The 22666-nt window shown below is 33.4% G+C and overlaps 1 long non-coding RNA gene across 1 annotated transcript; it reads right to left on the bottom strand.

The window, feature by feature from the left end:
- Positions 1–4304: 4304 nt before the first annotated feature.
- Positions 4305–16544, bottom strand: LOC144430785 (uncharacterized). The gene is made up of 7 exons (XR_013479720.1): positions 16415–16544; positions 15573–15634; positions 15088–15184; positions 13926–13963; positions 13181–13297; positions 11067–11178; positions 4305–5502 (listed from the first exon to the last, which is right to left on the bottom strand). It is a non-coding gene; the product is annotated as an uncharacterized LOC144430785 (long non-coding RNA).
- Positions 16545–22666: the final 6122 nt, after the last annotated feature.

Consider the following 22666-nt stretch of genomic DNA (forward strand, 5'->3'; position numbering starts at 1 on the left):
AATACTTTTTTTTTTGTCGGTGTCACGATATCCTGGTTCCTGTTGAAAATATCTTAAAAATAGAAGTGAAATCATAATTATGATAAACACAGATAGAAAAATATGGATAGAGCATATTACTAAAAAAGCTTTATTATTAAATATTCAATATCAGCAATGAACATAATACTTCGTGCATTACTGTATCAGTATTAATATAATCTAAAGAATATTATATCCAACTAAAATCAAAATAAACACTAGAAGGCGTAAGCCTGACTAATGAAACACTTGTAACATACTTACCGGAATTTCAGATTTGTCTATGATTCCGTCTTTTTTCAATTTCTCCAGTGCCTTCAAAATTATGTGCCTGAGAAGCTGAGATAACATTAACAATATCTAAGCCTAATAAAACTTGTAAAAATATTTACATTCAATTTGTAGATTTTTCTTGTATCAGTCTTTTCCTATTTTCTTCCTTGTTTCCTTGTATCAGTCTTTTCCTAATTTCCCCATTGCCTTCATAATTCTTTGCCTGAGCCATTAAAAATACCTAAGCCTAATAAAAATCCTATTAATCCTAATGGCGGGTATTTCTAACGGTGGGAATAAGTCTAAATCTATCTCTAACAGAGCAAATATTAAAAACAAAAAAAGCCATGGTAAGCCTGTTAATACTTTTCTTCTTTGGTCGGTGTCACGACATTCTGTTTCCTGTTGAAAATACCTCAAAAATAAAAGAGAAAATAATGATTAGGACAAATAAAATAGGCAAATATGGATAGAGCCTATTACTAAAAAAGCTTTAATATTAAATATTCAATATCAGCAATGATTATAATACTTCGTGCATTACTGTATCAGTATTAATATAATCAAAGAAAATATTATATCGAACTAAAATCAAAATGAACACTAGATGAGAGTAAGCCTGACTAATGAAACACTTGTAACATACTCACCGGAATTTCAGATTTGTCTCTGATTCCGTCTTTTTTTCAATTGTTCCAGTGCTTTCAGAATTCTGTGCCTGAGAAGCTAAGATAATATTAACAATATCTAAGCCTAATAAAATTCGTAAAATATTTACATGTAATTTGTAGATTTTCCTTGCATCCGTCTTTTCCTAATCTTCTCAGACCCTGCATAGTTCTGTGCCTGAGAAGCTAGAATAACATTAAAAATATCTAAGCCTAATAAAAACCCTATTATTCCTAATGGCGGGAATGGGTCTAAATCTATCTATACCAAATAAAATAATAACAACAAAAAAGCCATGGCAACCTGTTAATACTTTTCTTTTTTGTCGGTGTCACGATATCCTGGTTCCTGTTGAAAATATCTTAAAAATAGAAGTGAAATCATAATTATGACTAACACAGATAGAAAAATATGGATAGAGCATATTACTAAAAAAGCTTTATTATTAAATATTCAATTTCAGCAATGAATATAATAATAATACTTCGTGCATTACTGTATCAGTATTAATATAATCTAAAGAATATTATATCCAACTAAAATCAAAATAAACACTAGAAGGCGTAAGCCTGACTAATGAAACACTTGTAACATACTTACCGGAATTTCAGATTTGTCTATGATTCCGTCTTTTTTCAATTTCTCCAGTGCCTTCAAAATTATGTGCCTGAGAAGCTGAGATAACATTAACAATATCTAAGCCTAATAAAACTTGTAAAAATATTTACATTCAATTTGTAGATTTTTCTTGTATCAGTCTTTTCCTATTTTCTTCATTGTTTCCTTGTATCAGTCTTTTCCTAATTTCCCCATTGCCTTCATAATTCTTTGCCTGAGAATCTAGAATACCATTAAAAATACCTAAGCCTAATAAAAACCCTATTAATCCTAATGGCGGGTATTTCTAACGGTGGGAATGGGTCTAAATCTATCTCTAACAGAGCAAATATAAAAAACAAAAAAAGCCATGGTAAGCCTGTGAATACTTTTCTTCTTTGGTCGGTGTCACGACATTCTGTTTCCTGTTGAAAATACCTCAAAAATAAAAGAGAAAATAAGGATTAGGACAATTAAAATAGGCAAATATGGATAGAGCCTATTACTAAAAAAGCTTTAATATTAAATATTCAATATCAGCAATGAATATAATACTTCGTGCATTACTGTATCAGTATTAATATAATCAAAAAAAATATTATATCGAACTAAAATCAAAATGATCACTAGATGAGAGTAAGCCTGACTAATGAAACACTTGTAACATACTCACCGGAATTTCAGATTTGTCTCTGATTCCGTCTTTTTTTCAATTGCTCCAGTGCTTTCAGAATTCTGAGCCTGAGAAGCTAAGATAATATTAACAATATCTAAGCCTAATAAAATTCGTAAAATATTTACATGTAATTTGAAGATTTTCCTTGCATCCGTCTTTTCCTAATCTTCTCAGTCCCTGCATAGTTCTGTGCCTGAGAAGCTAGAATAACATTAAAAATATCTAAGACTAATAAAAACCCTATCATTCCTAATGGCGGGAATGGGTCTAAATCTATCTATACCAAATAAAATAATAACAACAAAAAAGCCATGGCAACCTGTTAATACTTTTCTTTTTTGTCGGTGTCACGATATCCTGGTTCCTGTTGAAAATATCTTAAAAATAGAAGTGAAATCATGATTATGACAAACACAGATAGAAAAATATGGATAGAGCATATTACTAAAAAAGCTTTATTATTAAATATTCAATATCAGCAATGAACATAATACTTCGTGCATTACTGTATCAGTATTAATATAATCTAAAGAATACTATATCCAACTAAAATCAAAATAAACACTAGAAGGCGTAAGCCTGACTAATGAAACACTTGTAACATACTTACCGGAATTTCAGATTTGTCTATGATTCCGTCTTTTTTCAATTTCTCCAGTGCCTTCAAAATTATGTGCCTGAGAAGCTGAGATAAAATTAACAATATCTAAGCCTAATAAAACTTGTAAAAATATTTACATTCAATTTGTAGATTTTTCTTGTATCAGTCTTTTCCTATTTTCTTCATTGTTTCCTTGTATCAGTCTTTTCCTAATTTCCCCATTGCCTTCATAATTCTTTACCTGAGAATCTAGAATACCATTAAAAATACCTAAGCCTAATAAAAACCCTATTAATCCTAATGGCTGGTATTTCTAACGGTGGGAATGGGTCTAAATCTATCTCTAACAGAGCAAATATAAAAAACAAAAAAAGCCATGGTAAGCCTGTTAATACTTTTCTTCTTTGGTCGGTGTCACGACATTCTGTTTCCTGTTGAAAATACCTCAAAAATAAAAGAGAAAATAAGGATTAGGACAAATAAAATAGGCAAATATGGATAGAGCCTATTACTAAAAAAAGCTTTAATATTAAATATTCAATATCAGCAATGAATATAATACTTCGTGCATTACTGTATCAGTATTAATATAATCAAAAAAAATATTATATCGAACTAAAATCAAAATGATCACTAGATGGGAGTAAGCCTGACTAATGAAACACTTGTAACATACTCACCGGAATTTCAGATTTGTCTCTGATTCCGTCTTTTTTTCAATTGCTCCAGTGCTTTCAGAATTCTGTGCCTGAGAAGCTAAGATAATATTAACAATATCTAAGCCTAATAAAATTCGTAAAATATTTACATGTAATTTGTAGATTTTCCTTGCATCCTTTTTTTCCTAATCTTCTCAGTCCCTGCATAGTTCTGTGCCTGAGAAGCTAGAATAACATTAAAAATATCTAAGCCTAATAAAAACCCTATTATTCCTAATGGCGGGAATGGGTCTAAATCTATCTATACCAAATAAAATAATAACAACAAAAAAGCCATGGCAACCTGTTAATACTTTTCTTTTTTGTCGGTGTCACGATATCCTGGTTCCTGTTGAAAATATCTTAAAAATAGAAGTGAAATCATGATTATGACAAACACAGATAGAAAAATATGGATAGAGCATATTACTAAAAAAGCTTTATTATTAAATATTCAATATCAGCAATGAACATAATACTTCGTGCATTACTGTATCAGTATTAATATAATCTAAAGAATATTATATCCAACTAAAATCAAAATAAACACTAGAAGGCGTAAGCCTGACTAATGAAACACTTGTAACATACTTACCGTAATTTCAGATTTGTCTATGATTCCGTCTTTTTTCAATTTCTCCAGTGCCTTCAAAATTATGTGCCTGAGAAGCTAAGATAACATTAACAATATCTAAGCCTAATAAAACTTGTAAAAATATTTACATTCAATTTGTAGATTTTTCTTGTATCAGTCTTTTCCTATTTTCTTCATTGTTTCCTTGTATCAGTCTTTTCCTAATTTCCCCATTGCCTCATAATTCTTTGCCTGAGAATCTAGAATACCATTAAAAATATCTAAGCCTAATAAAAACCCTTAATGGCGGGAATGGGTCTAAATCTATCTATACCAAATAAAATAATAAAAACAAAAAAGCCATGGCAGGATTGGTTAATACTTTTCTTCTTTTGTCGGTGTCACGATATCCTGGTTCCTGTTGAATATATCTTAAAAATAGAAGAGAAAATAATGAATATGACAAACACAGATAGGAAAATATGGATACAGAATATCAATAAAAAAAACTTTATTAATAAATATTGAATATCAGCAATAAACATAATACTTCGTGCATTATTGTATCAGTATTAATATATTCAGAAAAATATTATATCGACTAAAGTCAAAATGAACACTATAGATGAAAAGCTCTGTTAATACTTTTCTTCCTTTGTCGTTGTCACGATATCTTGTTTTCCTGTTGAAAATTTCTCCAAAACTACAATAGAATATAATGAACATGACAAATAAGATAGCTAAATATGGAAACAGCATATTACGAAAAAAGCCTATTAAAAAATATACAATATCAGTAATTAATCAGTCATGTTCAATAACAGTAATAAAAATATAAGAATAACGTAGAATGAAAGAATCATTTTAAACTTATCATACCAGTACATCAAATACAGGATTGCATTGCAGGGTGTTAAAATACAAATAACAATTGTATTTTAGTTTTCTGAGCTATGATTCAATTCATTAATAAAGAGAAGAATCCGTTTGCAGTTATTCAAATTACATAAATAGTTAGTTCCTCACGGGTCGACCCATGTCAAACTTCCGCATATAATCCTTTTACAGTGTGTATGACATTTTGGTATAGTTTCAATCAACAGTCGTATTTGATATAAAAGACATGTGTATGTGCTGCCCAATGCATTTGTTTGGGATCACATATTAGTAATCAGTGCACATACATACGAGCTTAAAGTAGGTATGGCAATGGAATACAGTCTCAAACAACAGTCTATTTTTTTATATAGAAGTCTTGTGTGTGCCCTCGATGCATTTGTTGGCTAGCACATCTTAGTTATCTTTAATAAAACTTTTCTTCATATTCAAATAATTGAGTTGTATTTTCTTTTGAAACTCAGAAAGATTTTTCAAGTTCCATAATTGAAGAATCCTGTAAAAATATATATACATTTAGTTATTATGCACTTTTATAGTAGAGGAAGTAAATAATGATCAACCTTTTACGTATGATGAGTCTCTACAAGACACCTATAACGTGTTGGGCGATGACGCTGTGCGACTTCCTTGGACTTATAACCTGCCAGTTTTCTCGATATTAACAACTCCACATCTATGAATATGATTGAAGTCTATTACTGGCAATGAAATATCCAGTCTACATGAACAAAGTACGAGAAACGAATAATATGTGATGAAAAACGTCAAAAAGTGTGCTGATAAAAATGGTTATTGTAGAGGTCGAAACGCATAATGTAGAAGCCAAAACTATTAACCCTACTATTCACATATGTCAATATATTGGGACATCTGTCATACTTGGTCATAATGTATTGGGTTGCTAAAGTTTACGACCAACCTAAGTATGTCGACAACATACTTAATTCCAAAATATGCAAGCAATAGCAACTTTAATTTATGCAATATGAATAAACCCTATCATTTACCCAAAATAAAAAAAACAAGCAAACAATCCGATTATTACGGCAATTAAATTAACACTACTTGAACGACAAACTTCTAATGCGAAATAACCTTTATATAGCCGACTTGAAATGATCCGAAATAATATTAAACAAACAAGAATATGAGAAGACTGATACAAGATTTTGTTGAAGTCAATCAACATGCCTCTTTTCTCCCCGCAAACAGAAGATGAAATTGCCTTAAAGAGAGAAGTCCATGAGCGATCATTCACCAAAAGTACAATGCCCGATAACTTTCGAAATACCCCGGGTCAAATATATATATATACGGAAGAAAACAATTAAACTTTGTCTGTTGCTCAGGAAATAAATCTTAGTAGTGGTATGTGTAATATACTATTACATGCTTGAGATGGCTTAAAAAAGATGCTATTTGATATCATACGAGTTTTTTAGGTTTGCAGTAAAAGAGTATATATCTATTTTAGACATTACATTAACGTCCATTACATTATACTAGTGATTCCAACTAAGAGATGTACCGATACCTTTTGTCGCCGATACCAATTCGACAACAACGATAAAACGACGATATTAAAATTTTAAAGCAGAAATTGCCTACATTTACATGCTATGTAATTCTTATCCCAGGTGTGCAGTCGAAACAAGTTAAAGTAACAGTTTGCAAGATTTATTCATGCCACACAATTTTTTAGATTTGAAAAAGACATATTTAAGATAAAAAGAAATAAATGTTTTGGATCCTGATACGTTTTTATTTAAATATATTGCACACTGATGTTAATTTTATCGGTGTTCGGTTAGAAAACTCATCGGGTTTGGCTACTGTAGGTGGTAAAATAAACAAATGTTCACTCATTCTATCCAACTGATAAATCGAGTTGCGTGCGCAGAATTTTATGCCATTATAACGTCGTATTTTGTATTTTGCACATCGAAAAATTCACATTCGATATATTTCTTCATAATTTCCATGTAATGTCAAAATTGTCAATATAATAAAAAGGTTGCAATAATAGCCAAATTAGTAGAGCTAGTTGGGCTGATAAATGGCTTAAATCAGGTCATAATCATATTCCCGTTTCTATTCGCGCGGTTTGGAAACAGCATTGCTCCTACCTAACGAGGATAATACCGCGAACACGATCACACACGATCACAAACGAACACAAGCAAAAAATAATTTCAATATCAGTATTTCAACCTACTTTGTAAAACATTCAGAAATAGATTAAAAGTTTAATTATCAAGGAAATATCAGTCTACATTTAGCCGATATCAATACGAATACCGATACCAAAAAATTGCCGATATTACCGATACCCAATAACTTTTACCGAAAGCCTTTTATAATAGGTTTGACCAGCACTTGCTGCATGTGTAACGACATTGATGTTTGTTTTAAGCAGAAAGTAAAACACTCATTTCAAGCATTCCGAACCGAAATTGAAATAAATGAAAAGTCAATATACCGCAATTAATGATAAAATAAAACTAGTAAATAATACACGATAGTAATACGAAAATTTGGTAAAAAAATCACAATTCAAGACAGCCAAAATTATTGCAAAATGAACATATTATATTGGGTTAGATTAGCTGTCTTTAGGTAATATTTGGACGTGATTCGACTTAAAATTATTCTAATGTGAATCAAGCATCAAAATTAGAACCAAGCTGAAGTATAAAATGCGACTATCAGAAGATAACCCGTAGGTTACAATGACAATATATTTTCGTGGCATCAAGATACCAGAACAACACAACACAACGCAAAGAACTACAGAAACAAATGTTCGTAGAAGTATGTAATGGACAGACATTTTTCCTCTTTACAGGTATCCCATATTTTCCTTTCATATTGTTAACGGCGTTCTATATTTTGTACTAAACCCAAAGTGGGTTTATTTGATTTGAGAGATTCGTTTTCCTGTATGACTTAGATTTATAGTCACGTTAACATATTTTAGAATATGACTTTAAAAAAATCGCACTACAAATAGGAGTTTTAAGATGTACCTACATGAAAGCCAGTAGAATCCGCATTTTTATTTTTTTAAAAGCTCAAACTGATATGCTTTTGTCACAATTACATCCAAGCGCCTTCAGTTAACAGTTAGTTGGACGTGTTTTAACCCTAAATATTCTAATACTCTCCAACATTAAAATTAGAAGCAAGTTAAAGTAGTAAGTAAGATAAAGTTAAGCAAGTTAAAGTAGAGTTTATAAATGTCCACTTATTAACAGAGGTTCAGCTAAAATAGAAGAACAAACGATTAAACGAAGGCTTAAATAATAAATAATCTAATAATCAAACACAGCAATTTGATAACAATCACAAACTATATGAAATGTGTTGTACAGAGACAAACCAAAACGTGAATAAAAAACTAGCCTTGACAAAATGAAAAATTTGGAATGTTAGGAACTCCGGAAAAACATACGATTGAGCAAGGGATTATTAAATATGACCTGGCATGCGTGCAGTGTAACTAAGATTTTTCTAGCCTGTCAGCTTGCTTAAAACATTTTAACTTTTCGTTTACAAATAAACTATTTCAACACACATATTAGAAACTATGAATAGTCAGTATCAGCGTCGGATAAATAACAATTCAGCTAATAAAACAGAACTATTCTAAAGTATTCGCAATCCCTAATGAAGAACAAACTGATCAGTGTCGTTGCGACAAAATCAGAAAATTTATTAAAAAGTCCTCTTGTTGCGTGCTTTCGAATCTACCAAAATATTACGCTTCATCGGAGAATTAGAAGTGACCATTTCATTTTTTTCTTAAATTCGTGGACACGTCCACCGCTTTTTTGTTAATAAGTTTCTTCATTTCCCCAAATGTATTTTTGTACGGCTAAGACATTCACGCGACAATGACTTAGAAATGAATTGTTATTTATCAGAATTTTTGGATTTAAATAAAAATTTATCAAACACAAATCTGGGTCGGGCATTCAATTCAATTCAACGAAAGCATTTATTTCAAAAAACACCCCCGAATGCAGATTTCAAATTTTTTAATTTCTTCTAACCCGAAACCTAAACCAAGCTGGACAACGACTAATTTGTTATTTTAAAGCTTTAAGTTAACGACGGATTCAAATTCAATTCAATAGGAGCATTAATTTCAAATAAAATCTCTCATTTTTAAAGAAACAGTCACAACTGTGGTAATATACTTAGATAATTGGTATATTGCACTATAAGTTTTTTCAGAAATATTGAATCTTTTCCGATCTAGCGGGTCAATATTTGAATATTCCATTAAATCGAGGACTAATATAAACGAGAATATCGGTCAGAGACCGAAGACTCATTGATCGAAAGTTAGGGGATCCCCCAGAACAGCGCTCTTACTCCATAGTGACAACTTCTGGTACGCCATATGATGAATGCACATGCAAAATCTGGAGCAGATTCAATATCGCTTTCGTGAGATATCGAGTGCATCTAACAGACAAACAGACTATACCTATCAACAAACTTACCGATTAAAATCGATAAGTAACGAGAGAGCTGTGCTCAAATATATGGACACGTCACAAGGTGTCGTTATTTTTCATTCTGACCCAAAAAAAACTCGAATATCTTGAAGTCCACACAAATTTTTAAAATAAGTAAAAGTAATAGCCTTTTCTCATTTGGTTCAGTATTCGAAAAGGAAAGCGATTTCATCATGACGATTCATCATGACGAAAAAGAAGAATACTAACAAGAACAACAACATTAATATTGAAACGATCGTTATGTACACTGACGTGTCCAAAAAGTTAATTCAACAAAAACTTGCGGTGGCACAATGTAGTATTCGAAGATTGTAAATTTTACAAAAATTGATTGATTTCAGTAAAATATTTAATTATTTCGATCTAATTTCGGCTTGTGGGTTAAAATTTGAATGTACCAATAATTTTTCGAACTATGGCATTATGTGAACTATATGAACTATGTCAAGTTTTGGGTTTATGAATGACCGAAAATGTAATTTGATAAATTAGATATGAATTGGATATATATTTAAACCAATCTATTCGTACCTGTCTGCTCTAGTGATATGGCAACATCAAACAAAATAATACACCGTGGATTTTCCAAATTCTAAACCCTAACCATTCCGAGCCTGTCGAACCCCTGCGCTACCCTGAAAGCTCCCGCCAAACCCCATTGTACCAGATGGTTTAAATTAGGAGCCCAATTAAGACTTTATAAAGGGGAAACATAATTTTGTGCAAGGTTATAGAAAATGAAAAGATTCAGGTTGAAAATCCTTGGTTTGCCATAGCAATCGAAGATGTTTCAAAGTCATAAGCAGAAAGCACCAAAAGCCACTATCATATAAGCACAAACACTAAAGCGCGCGACATCCATGAAGATGACGGGTTCACTAAAACTTACAACTGCGCAACGCTATACAAACAGCAACGCTAATTTATAAGTTGTTGAACGTGTAAGTTTAAATATCTGAGATGAACTGTAGTTAAATTTGCATAATTAGTAGACGATGTGATACAAATTCCCATAATAGAAAACTGTTTTAATTAAAGATACCTCGTCGAACTCCTGTTACCCCAACAAAAAACAAAAAGTCGATTGAACCATGGTTTAAAACTACTCTTCTAGACTATTGAAAAACTAACAAAACGCTATGGCAACGAAATAAACCCATAAAGTACGAATACAACAAATACTATAAAATGAGGCCCGACAAATTGTAATAATGCAGCCGCAATTGCCCCATTACCTGTATTATAACCCCATTGCTGGCGGACTGCCGCATACTTCGATACTTGTCAAACGATGGGAGAACGCCCAAAAGTAAACATAACCCGCGTCTTTTCGGGAATTGTGCAAACGAAAGTAACACAGCAGAAACATTTATTGCATACCAGCTAAAAACTGCACATCTTCCGTGAACTAGCGGGTGGAAACCATTGCATTATATGAATTTTGCAATTCTTCCTGACTAGCGGGATTTAACATGATATTTCAGTTCATACCTGAAAAAATATGAATTGAAAGATTTATAAGATTTCATACTTGCTCTTTACTCTTTACACTATATAAAAGCTTCCATCTCACTCCGTGAGGCACCAGACTAATAACAACGTCCGTTTGATGCAATGACTCTTTCAAGCAGTGATTTAGAAAACTGAAAATAAATATATAGTTTCATTAATAAGTTTCGGAGTTACAAATCACAAAAAAATGAATGCTTATTAACAGAGGTAAAGCAAAGGTAAACTTATATTAAAAATGCATAAACAATATTATTTTGACCACGTAGAAATACCAGTATTGCCGATTTATTCATGTAGTTAGTATCAATAAAAAAAAGTGTTTTACCAAAGCTGAGTTACGTGAACACTCAACACCAAGTATTGTAGTAATTACCAATTTGTGAAGTTCTTTAATTATTATTTAATACGAAAGTAACACCGACACGATCCAAATTTAAACGCATAGAAATGTCCAACTATCCGCTTCACAAATATCGCACCCCGGGGTTAATAAGAATGATATTGTTCGCTTAAAATTGGAACTGTAATTTACAAACTGTGATAGAAATCCTACACAGAAGATAGAAATCATAATAAAATTGCATGCGAATGCACTTGTTGCCCCTCTTCGTCGATGTGAACTCACAATCATGTCCGAAATATAAAAACTACGATATCCGCCGTGATAATTAATATATACTAGTGAATAAAAAAGTGCTTTGATATAGTCTAACAACATTAATTGGAATGTCGGCCGCCAAAACGATCGCGGTGACGAATATTTAACTGAGGCCTTCGATTACGACAAAATTATGAAATAAAAAACGCCGCACTGTTACGAGTTTTCAGTCTTCTAGTAAAATTCGAAAAAAATATATATATATATATTGTCACGGCGGTGGTTTCGGCGGCCAACATCCCAATTAATGTCGTTTATAATGCTGATTATTCGGTGTTCGTTAAAAATATTCGATTAACTCGATTCAAAAATACGATTTTGCCCGCCCCTGATTACGGCGCGAGTAAATAATAATTGAATGAAAATAAAAATTTAACTTCATAACAATAAATTCCAAGTAATAGTTTCACACCTCATGCATTCGGTCGGCGCTACATGCGAGCGTATTTTTGTACATATAAACCATTATGACACTACTGAAATGTTTTAGTTCTCTCTGAAATTAATTTTCCCGAATTTTTGATGTTTTATTTCTAAATGCGGGTACCCGATGACTACGGATTAATAGTCGATGATTGAAATACGACTTGTAAAATACTCGCCTACACCGGCAGGCAAAGAGAGACGGGCTACAACGTAACTGTGAAATTTCGCTGTGAACGACCATACATTTTAGTTTATTAAACGCATTACGTCGTCGTGAATTGCACTTTTGGCGCACTCTTTTAATTTCATCTTAACCCCCGTTGGAAAATCCTGACTGCGCCCCTGGATGCGGACATATTTAAAATGCGGTATTTGATGGCTTAATTGTGTTCAACGAAACCTGCAGTTGCGACGACTTACGACAATATAAAATCATTACAACTCAAAATTACCGCGTCAATCCGCGGACATAAAATGAAGAACAATGAAACCACGTGTAACAACACCGACTCCGCCCCGCCGCAGGCCTGTCACTCTGATTCTTTTTTTTAAGTTTCACCGTTTGAAATATCCCAAGATGTGGACAATAAACGAACGATTGTAATTTAAATTATTGCAAAAAAATGCGATCGATATATTTTGCATTTATTATTTTATATATAGTCACATACCGAGAAAAAGTCGTATGCGGTTTCATAGGTAGTTAGTTTCAAAATAGACAAAAGGTACATCGCGCGAACAATTTACAGTGTTTCGATTTCAGTTACTATTATGGTATATATTTTAAAGAAATACTAACATAACACCAAATTTTGTGCTTTACAATGTCTAAAAAGCGTTTTCAAACTGCTGCGAGACTGCTAAAACAAAACCTATGGTGATATCTTTCGTTTTATTATTTTATAATGCCGCTTTTCAATCAAGAAATTGGGTTGCGGATTTACCTCTTTATCATTTATCTCTTCACCGATTTTTATAATATAGTATTCTAACTTGTTTGTGATGAATGTAAATTAGGAAGATTCAAAAGATTTTAATAACATACTTACTCTTCAGACTCGATGCATCCACTTCTCTCAGTGATGTATAATCGGACAAATACCTCCGCGTGTCTTTTGATGTAATGATAAACTGTCTTTTCCGCTTCCAAGAAGTGTTTCAGAAAGCTGAAATTTATGCGAGATAATGAAATGTAGGTAAATTTTGTATAATATTGATTTGATTAAACATAGTTGTTCGAACTATGTCATTATTAAGTTTTAAGTTTATAAGTTACGGAAAATGTAATTTGACAGGAGCACAGAGAAGCAATGCTTATACTTTGAATACATAAAATAAAAATATTAATTTTCAGTTCATTCACAAATTATTCACAGATTTCCTCCTAATTTACAAACATTACTTTGGAATGATCTGTCAGGTTATAATATTGCAACACATCATATAAACTATATTTATAATCATTTGAAAGCACGTTGAAAATACGGCTACATATTTAAGAAATGAAAATATCAAAAATAAGGTGGAAAAGATAAAATCTAACAAATATTTTTGTTTCTAATTATCTTTACGCCCCTCAAAAAATTGCCCACGCCCTTGTGATAAGCTGTGCTTATTCTAAAGATACAAAGATGATAACTTGTACTGATATTCATTTACGTTCATTCTTAAATTATTCGCAGATTTTCAACATTATAAATATTACTTATTCGGAATGATCTGTCAGTGTGTTATGTTGTATCTCATTATTTAAATCTTAACTAGTGAATTGTTTATTAGTGTGTTATATTTTACCTTCAAGTGTTCTATAGTCTGTCCTTCCCAGCGACTACCTGAAAATATACGTCTATAAATAACTTCAGCCACAGACATTGTAGACATTATTTATATATATAAGAACATGATAGATCATAACTAGGGAATAAACTATAGAGAAATAAGGAATATATTCCCAGATTCGAACACTAATGAACATGGGACGGTATGATTATTAAGGCTATTAGCATAGGGATATAGCCTGACTATACTAGATTTACAATTGGTGGGATCTCATGTATATAGTAACCTTGGAAATTTTAGTTTGAGACACAAATCACATTGTCAACCAGTACTAAAGGGTGTACGATTCCCGGTTATATTGATGCATATTGATGCACTTGATTCTACCCACTCATATAATATCGTTATGGGAAACAATGCCATTTCAGTTCAAAACACATGTGAATACGAATGTCATGGTTAACTAGTACCAAAGGGGGTACTAGTTAACCATGATTAACCAGGGTAACGATTAAATTAAGTCAAGTCAAGTTTATTTTTTCCAACCAGCAAAATGTATCACAATCATAAAATACAAAACAAAAAAAAATTACACAGTTTTCTACTGGGGAAGGGAAGTCGCGGGGAACCAAACTGGTTATCGAGCAGGAACACCCAAGTTCCTAATATCTAATTAAAAAAGTAAGAATTCTGAGTTTTCAAGCTGCTCTATCTTATATTGACGGTGAGTGCCGTATGAAAGAGACCATTCAGTAGAGATTATATAGGAGAGTTTATATTAATTAAGCTCTCCCTAATACACGTGATTAGGCATAACATGACGTGACCCGCACTAACATTAGGGAAAATATGACACATATTTTTATTTTTCTATATTTATAGTTATGAACATGGATGGTATGATATCTTAGAATATTTACCAAGGGGATAAGAACCAAAAAGTTTACACTTGGTTGAATATAATTTATACAGTATCGTTTTTGGAAATTTTAGTTGGGACACATTTTGAAATTGTAATTTTTAGAAAATTTCATTTGACAGACAAACCAAAACTGAGCTTATACTCAATATATTGAAAGTAATAATTTGTCTGTAGATTTCCCGAAAAAAAAATACAATATATCATTTATTTATAGATATCTAAATTGAAAAGATTTCAAATGATTTAATTACATACTTGATCTTCAGACTTGCTAGGCCTTCATCTCACTCAGTGATGAAAAGCTGGCACTTGATAAATTGTCCTGTCAACCTTCAAGCGGTGTTTCAAAAAGCTGAAAATCAATATATATGTTATGATTTTGTGTAAGCCAATTCTAAATTTAAATTAAACTAAATTTCGTTGCGCCAAATATGTCATTGCTATTTGACAGAGACACTGCAAAGCAAAAAATATACGTTAGCATTTTAAACGTGAACGTGGGTCTTACTCTTTTGGACTTTTGATTCGAAAGACAATTATTAAAACTTGTGAAAATATAAACCTTCAATTTCGAGGGAAAAAACAGGATCAAATAAGTGGCATAACAATGCCGACTTTGATTGCAAGACCCGAGAGGTGGTGCGCTTGCATCTGATTGTTTAGCATTTTATAAGAAAACAGTGGTATGCAGGAATAGAATAGGCGTCGAAAGTCAAATAAAATGTTTGAATGAATTTTACTTGTATTATTCCTCGTTCGTTACTTTGTGTCTTTTAATCTTCAACCTTTAATTGTTTTGCATCTGAAAAAAAGTTAAGATATTGTTAAACAAACTGTCGAAGAATTCTCTTGCTTAATAAATGAAGAGTAGGGCTCTATCTGATCTTTTGCAAAAAGCTCCAGCCACGTTTTAAAATGACATATTACTAATTATCTATTTGGGGTTAGGACTGATTTATAGAATTTCCAGTGCAATCTGCATTCCTAACTTAAACTGGATAATTACTAATTCTCTTATGTTGAACGTTAGTAGGGTCTTTGTAGAAAGATCCAATCTATACACGGCGATCGGTAGTATTCGTACCAAGATGGCGCACAACCTGCAGATACACATACTGTGTTCAGGTTGTGCGCCATCTTGGTACGAATACTATGGGAGCCCCCTAAACACTATAAAATATGAAAGTGAAAAGGCTACGTCGAATCTCTAATAAACCATTGATTTTGCGATACATTTGAGAAAGTTTTGAAAGTTATGCATTACATTCATGTAAATCTTGCCATGTGGAATGCAGCTTACGTAGTGACGTATATCAGTATATTACGTTTAAGTTTCTTAATATGATAAGTCTATGTATTGCCTTATAGCTTTTAAGTTCGACCAGTTGTGAGAAAACGATGGAACCCGATGTTAGTGAGTTCGATACAAAAGAGAATCACCCACCAATCTAGACTTCTGTATTAGATTAATAATTCCAATTCGTATAGGCCCGAAAACCTCTAATTTACCACTTATACAATAGAAAAATGAAGGCAATAGAATAGCAATGAAAACAATATTAATAAAGAACATTTAGCTCACCTGAATATTGTTTCGAACTCGCTGTCATAACCCAACAGACAGCTTATCCATACTTCCTAAACAAAATCAAAATCAAAACCTCATCCTACGACAAACATTTGTGACTGCGATGTCGCTTGTGGCTTCCCGCGCACAAATATTTGACGAAAAAAGCTAACTGATTGTTGTAATCAAATTATTTAACTGATTACTTTAATTACTCCAGGTTGCCGTTATGAGCCGATCACGTTTCTAACGCGTGATCTTAAATTTGCAGAATGAAGAGGACGGTTGGGATTTGCTTTATACATTTTCTGATCGTTAATACCTAGTTCATATTATTTTTGGGGGTGTTTATCTCGGTGACCGTAGGGAAAGGTGGGGCACGTTGGGACATCGGGCACAGTGAAAAATCAGCTCTCACACTAATACTATATTCGGAATCCGGTCCGCGGTTTGATGTTTCAATCCGCCTTTCGGTGAGTTACAACGTCCCCGCAAACGGACAGCGTACGGGTAGAGCGACGCAAGCTTTGAGGTGAAATTGGTTTTGGGGGGTTGAAACTAAAATTTCACCGTTCCAGTTTTTTCTTTTTTCTAACTTAGTCTTTTCAACGTCTGATATATCAACCACCGTCTGATATATTTCAGCTATAGTCAGTCCACTGTGAAATATTTATAACGTTGTCGAGTGGATGTGCCTTCCGAATTTCGCCGTGGGATGATCTGAAGATATTTGTTGATTATGGGGAACAATGGACCGGGGTTCAGTGAGACATGCCCTACATGGCACAATTCGACAGTGTTTGATACAACAAGTGCTTAGAGACCTAGAGATGCGTTATATTTTTATGTAACATTATGGTATCTTTCGACTCATGGTCCAATATGAAATATATTCGAGAATCAAAAATATTCCCAGATTTGGATTCGGATTATAAAATAATTTAATTTGTAAGTGAATTTTTTGGTGAAATATCTGAAATATTTCGGCTGAACATTGATTTTAAAAATCTTAAATCTTCAAATTTGAGGCCTTCCTGTTATTTAGACGATTATGCTGATTGATTGCTTATTTTTAAGGGCATACTTCGTTGAACTTTCACAGAATGACCCATTGTGCCCCTAGGTCTGTCCGAATGTGCCCCACAAGTGGGGTGCAGTGGAACACTTGACAAAAGTTTTTAAAAGCATTTTGGTGGTAAGATGTGTGTCGCAAGGGAATTTCTTAGTCGCTGAATAAAAACTACATTTACCCCTCTCTGCATTAATCTCGCAAAGTCATATGTATGTGCAGAATAAAGGACTCAAAATGTGAAAAAGAAAAAAAGTGTCCCAACCTTCCCCACTTTCCGCTACATTTGAACCCACTTACATTTGAATCATGTGCATTTGAACCCATGTGTATATCCGCGGGTTCAATCTATATGCGGGTGCTAAAACCCATGGATTAGGGTTAGTAAGGGTTCAAATATCCGTAAAACAAAAAAATTCCATAGGTGCAATAGTATGCAGGTGCGATTGCCGTGGGTTCAGATGTACGTGGTTCAAATGTACGTGGGTTCAAATGTACACGGGTTCAAATGTAATGGAACCGTTTATCTCAGATCTCACATTTTTGCATCAGTGACGGGAGCTTAATACAAAGAATCCAGCATTTCCATTACATTCGTCTGTTTATATTTGTCGAGTAAACGCGCACGTGGATGTCATTAAAAATGTAACCTTCCTTCCACCCAATGAAAGAATAACGGCGTGTTTAGCGTTATATCAATGCATTCTCTTAATTGAAGTACAAATCTTAGCTCATTGACTTTTGCAGTCAAGAATGTTTTCATACAATAACGTGCCGGCGATGTCCTTAAAAGTGGAGTCACAATGTGACGTTGTTCCGATGCCTACGCCCTACTGTAAAGGTAATTTCTCCGCCCAAACCAAACGGCAGAGACATAACATCAGCAACAGCATTTATCACGGTTCTATGTGAAGTTAATACGGTAATTGACTGCTCCGGACAAGAGCATTCCGACGACAACGACTGATTCACATATTTGGTGTCATGGAGCTCGTGAAGAGGTAGACTGTTATTTACGGAGCCCCACAATGAGAACGTAACAAAAACAAATTGTTACTTAATATTAATGAGTGATTTGAAATTACTCTATTTAATAACTCGGATGTATTTGCTGCTTCTTAAATTTTATTAATGTCATTTTGAGTAAACAATTAGTTCGTGGAGACTCTAGTTCTGCATGAAGCACTTTGAGTCTGTCTCTACAGTAGATCTCTTGGTAAAAAGCGATCATGATACAGGTATGTACGGCCATAAAGAACAATCCTGAGATTTCGTCATCCAGCGTAAGGGTATAGACGTGTATTAATGTGTTTAGTATCTATGTCAGCCAGTGCACTACAGTTGACTACGTTTGCGTTGAGTGTCGCATCGTGCTAAGCCTTAGGACTACTCCTTAGGACGACCCCGCTTGGATTGGCAGGTTCAAATCCAGTAGAGAATAATTTAGTACCAGAGTATTGCTGGCGGCTTCCTCCCACTATCCCTACCCTAAGCTAGCGCTTCCCAAACTTTTTTCGCAACGGAATATTAATACTTTTTATGATGTAATTAAAGTTTTTTCTCTACTTTCGCTTGAGGCACATAATATGCAGCACCTACGCCAAATGGATTTTTCGAACCGTCAGTAAATACTTGTACATAGTCTTGATAGTTTTTGTGTATATGGTCAAGAAATGACGTTTGAAGTATTGTTGGTGAACATGTTGTACCATAAATCGTTAGAGATGTATCAATTTGCGGCGGCTTCATTATCCAGGAAGAAATCTTGAAATTGACATCTTTTGCAACAGAGAAGTCGGTAAAAAAGCTGTTGGTTGTTTTTATATTAAACGTTGCAAAGGATGATTTGTCAGCAAAATATTCTTCCCACGACTGTTTAAATAATTGTGCTGTAATTTCGCTGTCATGAGGAATCATGCTGCATTTGTAATGTAGACATTTTCTATAATGTATAATATGTAAAGACAGTTCGTTACACTGGGTTTGTAACGCTATAATAGGAGTACTTTTTAATGCAACCAAACATTGTGATTGGAATACAGCCAGTTTCCGCAATATAGTCGTTGTGCTTATTGTTCCTGTTCTTGTTCTTTGATACGTTTTTAAAAAGTCGCTTTTCTCTTTGATTACTGGACCGATTGCTTTGAAATTTTCAGTAGTTAAAGATGGAATTTTTTTCTAGAAGGCTATCACTTTTATTAATTTCAAATATTCCTGTGAGCTTTATGAGATTCATTTTTATTTTGAGCTATGACGTCATCAGACTTTGCCACCATGTGGCGATTCCGCAAACATATATCGATCACTTGATCAACGAACAGGTTCCGTGGTCAAGCCTGCTGGTAAGTTACCGTGCCGTACCACAGTGAATTTCAGCGTAACGTGTCTATATATTTGAGCATAGCTCTCTTGTTTATGATGTAATCCCTTCAATATTTGTATACTGTAAGTAAACAATTACTTTCGACTGTGACCACTTGTAACACAAACATTTGTTTGATTTATGTGTTTATTATCACAGCTGAGTCCTATGAAAATGGCAACACGAAGATCGTGTTTGCATCAGATTATTCAACATTTATCCTGACTGTTGATTGTAATAAATTTGAAGGTAAATTTTGAAGTGTAACAAGTGCAGAAAACAAATTAACTTTTACTTTGCATACAATCGCAAGTTTAGGAACTTGGGCGAAGATCTTATTTATTAAGTAACCGCGTCAGGAAACATCAAGCGCATTAAATAAAATAAAACTATAGTACTTCTTCAGCACAAAATAAATGACGCCATAATCATATAAAATGAAATAACTCCAAAGTGTGTAAAATAAGGTCTCAAAACTGAAACCGTGGCGCCGTGATTAGTTCATACCAATATTCACACTGAGACCAATAGTCTCAAATTTTTCAGGTATTCGATGAATCGGAGTGTATACACCAACATCATATATCCAACAGCGGAAGATCTTCTTGGCGCCAGGAATACTTCACATGATTTGAATGTGACATTACCTCTAAGCAGCGCCGGATTAATCATCAAACAATATAAGCATGTGCTTGGGGCACCAAGCAAAGAGGGGCACCACAAAAATCTTAGAGCATAATTTTTTATAGTTTATCGGTATTTATTAAAATATTACGAGTTCACCAAACGACTAAAACTTCAAAATATTCGCTTATTTTTTGTCTTCAAGTATCATATTAACCTTCTTTACTAAAAATAAACACTGAAACTTATTTATTGAACACGAAATGGCCTATGAGTCGTTTTCTTAAATTGTTGTTGTTTTTTCGTTTCTAGTATTCACCTTGTTGATGCATTTTTGTTTTGTAAAAATTTTTATTCTCTTCAACAATTGGACCAATGAACTATTTACACTATGTGGCGGTTCCACTATCGCATTTCAACGATATAGTGGTCAGCAAAGTCGGGAGTTTTTTGATAAGGTAGACCAGGGTGGTTCAAACTCTGTCATGCTGATACATTCCGTGCGGCTCACAGAACAATTTTAGCATATATTTGTATCTAATGAAGGAACGTTTTGAGTTTTTTTCTAGATATTCCAACTGGGGGTTGAGATCCCGAAATTCAAACCTTTTTTCTAACGCTTTGTGCCTTTATTTTAGTAAAAACACTCTTCTGTTTACAAGCGTCAGCCATGTGACAGTAGTGACGAAACGCAGAGCCGACTTAACGCCGCGTAATCCAGTTTTTTTTTAGGTAGGTCCCGAAATACCAACTTAGACTGACTTGGTTGGTATTTGACGATGTCACTAAGCTTGCTCACGCTGCAAGTTTTTAAATAACTCAATATAACAATTCGTAATAAAATAAGTGTCGCAAGAAAGGTGAGATAAGAGAACACGGCGGAAATGTATTTCCTTGCCCATCACACAGTGTCTGGTTTGATTTCAAGTAATATCTGTCACGAAAGAATATAATTTAAAGCGACAATAAACGCGAGATGCGCAAAAAACAACGGTAATTCTCGGGAATTAACTTTAAAATAACTGAAGGCTTTATATATCTTCTTTACAAGAACGCCACCCATGCAACATAATAATAGTCTGATTAGAACGGTAAACTCTGGTTGTTTATTAAATTTAAAGTAAGTAAACTCGCGATATTTTGATCGCTTTGGCTCGCGAGGACTGGTTTTTTTTATAAAAAAAATACAGCATCTAAATCGATATATTCATTTAATTCTAATATGATTTTGATTGGTAAATACACTATTTTAATAATGTAAACCCACGATTGAAAGACAACATTTCTTCGTTATCTAAAACACATAGGCTACTTAGTAAAATACAGTTGCCCAGTGATATTTTTCTCCGGTTAACGTATAATGAGCTACAACTCTACTCAAACGCAGTCTACTGCTTGATTACTAACACCGTGGACAAGGAATATGGTAAGTCATATATATATGATTGTTCCAGCGACATACATTGATTGAGTTGGTGGCGAAAGCCGTGTTGCCTTCAGGGAGCTAGAGCCGAGGATCTATTCTAGGACCTTTATGGCATTTTACATTTTTCTGAATGGTCTTAGTAAACGGGATTTGAATCCTTTAAAATAGGTTACATGTTCTCATGGATGGTTAATACCACAGAACCTGTTAATAAATGCGTGTATTACGTTATTTTGAAATTTCTTTGCGTCTTAAAATTGACCTAAATTATCGAAATCATCGCGATTAAAAACTGTAACTTAAAATAATCACGAATAATTCAATCAATCAATCAAATCGTTTTTTAGTAGCCATCCATGCAGGCAAACGCGCACAACAAAGTCAAAGCAAAATTTAAAAAATATATATATACATATTCATGACTTTCCCATAATGGACAGGATCACCGCGAAATGACCATTCGGTATACATTGGTTAGGTAATTGTGCTTGCGGTGATTCTGCATTTCCTACTATAACTTTTTGTCTTCAAAACTGTAAATATGATGCATTAGCAACTGTGTTGTCGGTTTATGTATATTAGCAACGACCGGAAAGTAAATTTAAATATGAGCCTGTAACAATTTGATTACAACACGAAGGAACCCACGTCTTAATCAACTTTCCTATAGGAAATATCTTTTTACTATTTACCAAGCGTGGAGTATACAGGTTTTGATGCACGAATAACGTAAACCATGCTAAATTTATTTTACCTCTGCTCGTGATCACCTTACCATTCATGTCA

Source organism: Styela clava, chromosome 12 (genome assembly GCF_964204865.1).
Source record: "Styela clava chromosome 12, kaStyClav1.hap1.2, whole genome shotgun sequence".
NCBI classification, from domain to species: domain Eukaryota; kingdom Metazoa; phylum Chordata; class Ascidiacea; order Stolidobranchia; family Styelidae; genus Styela; species Styela clava.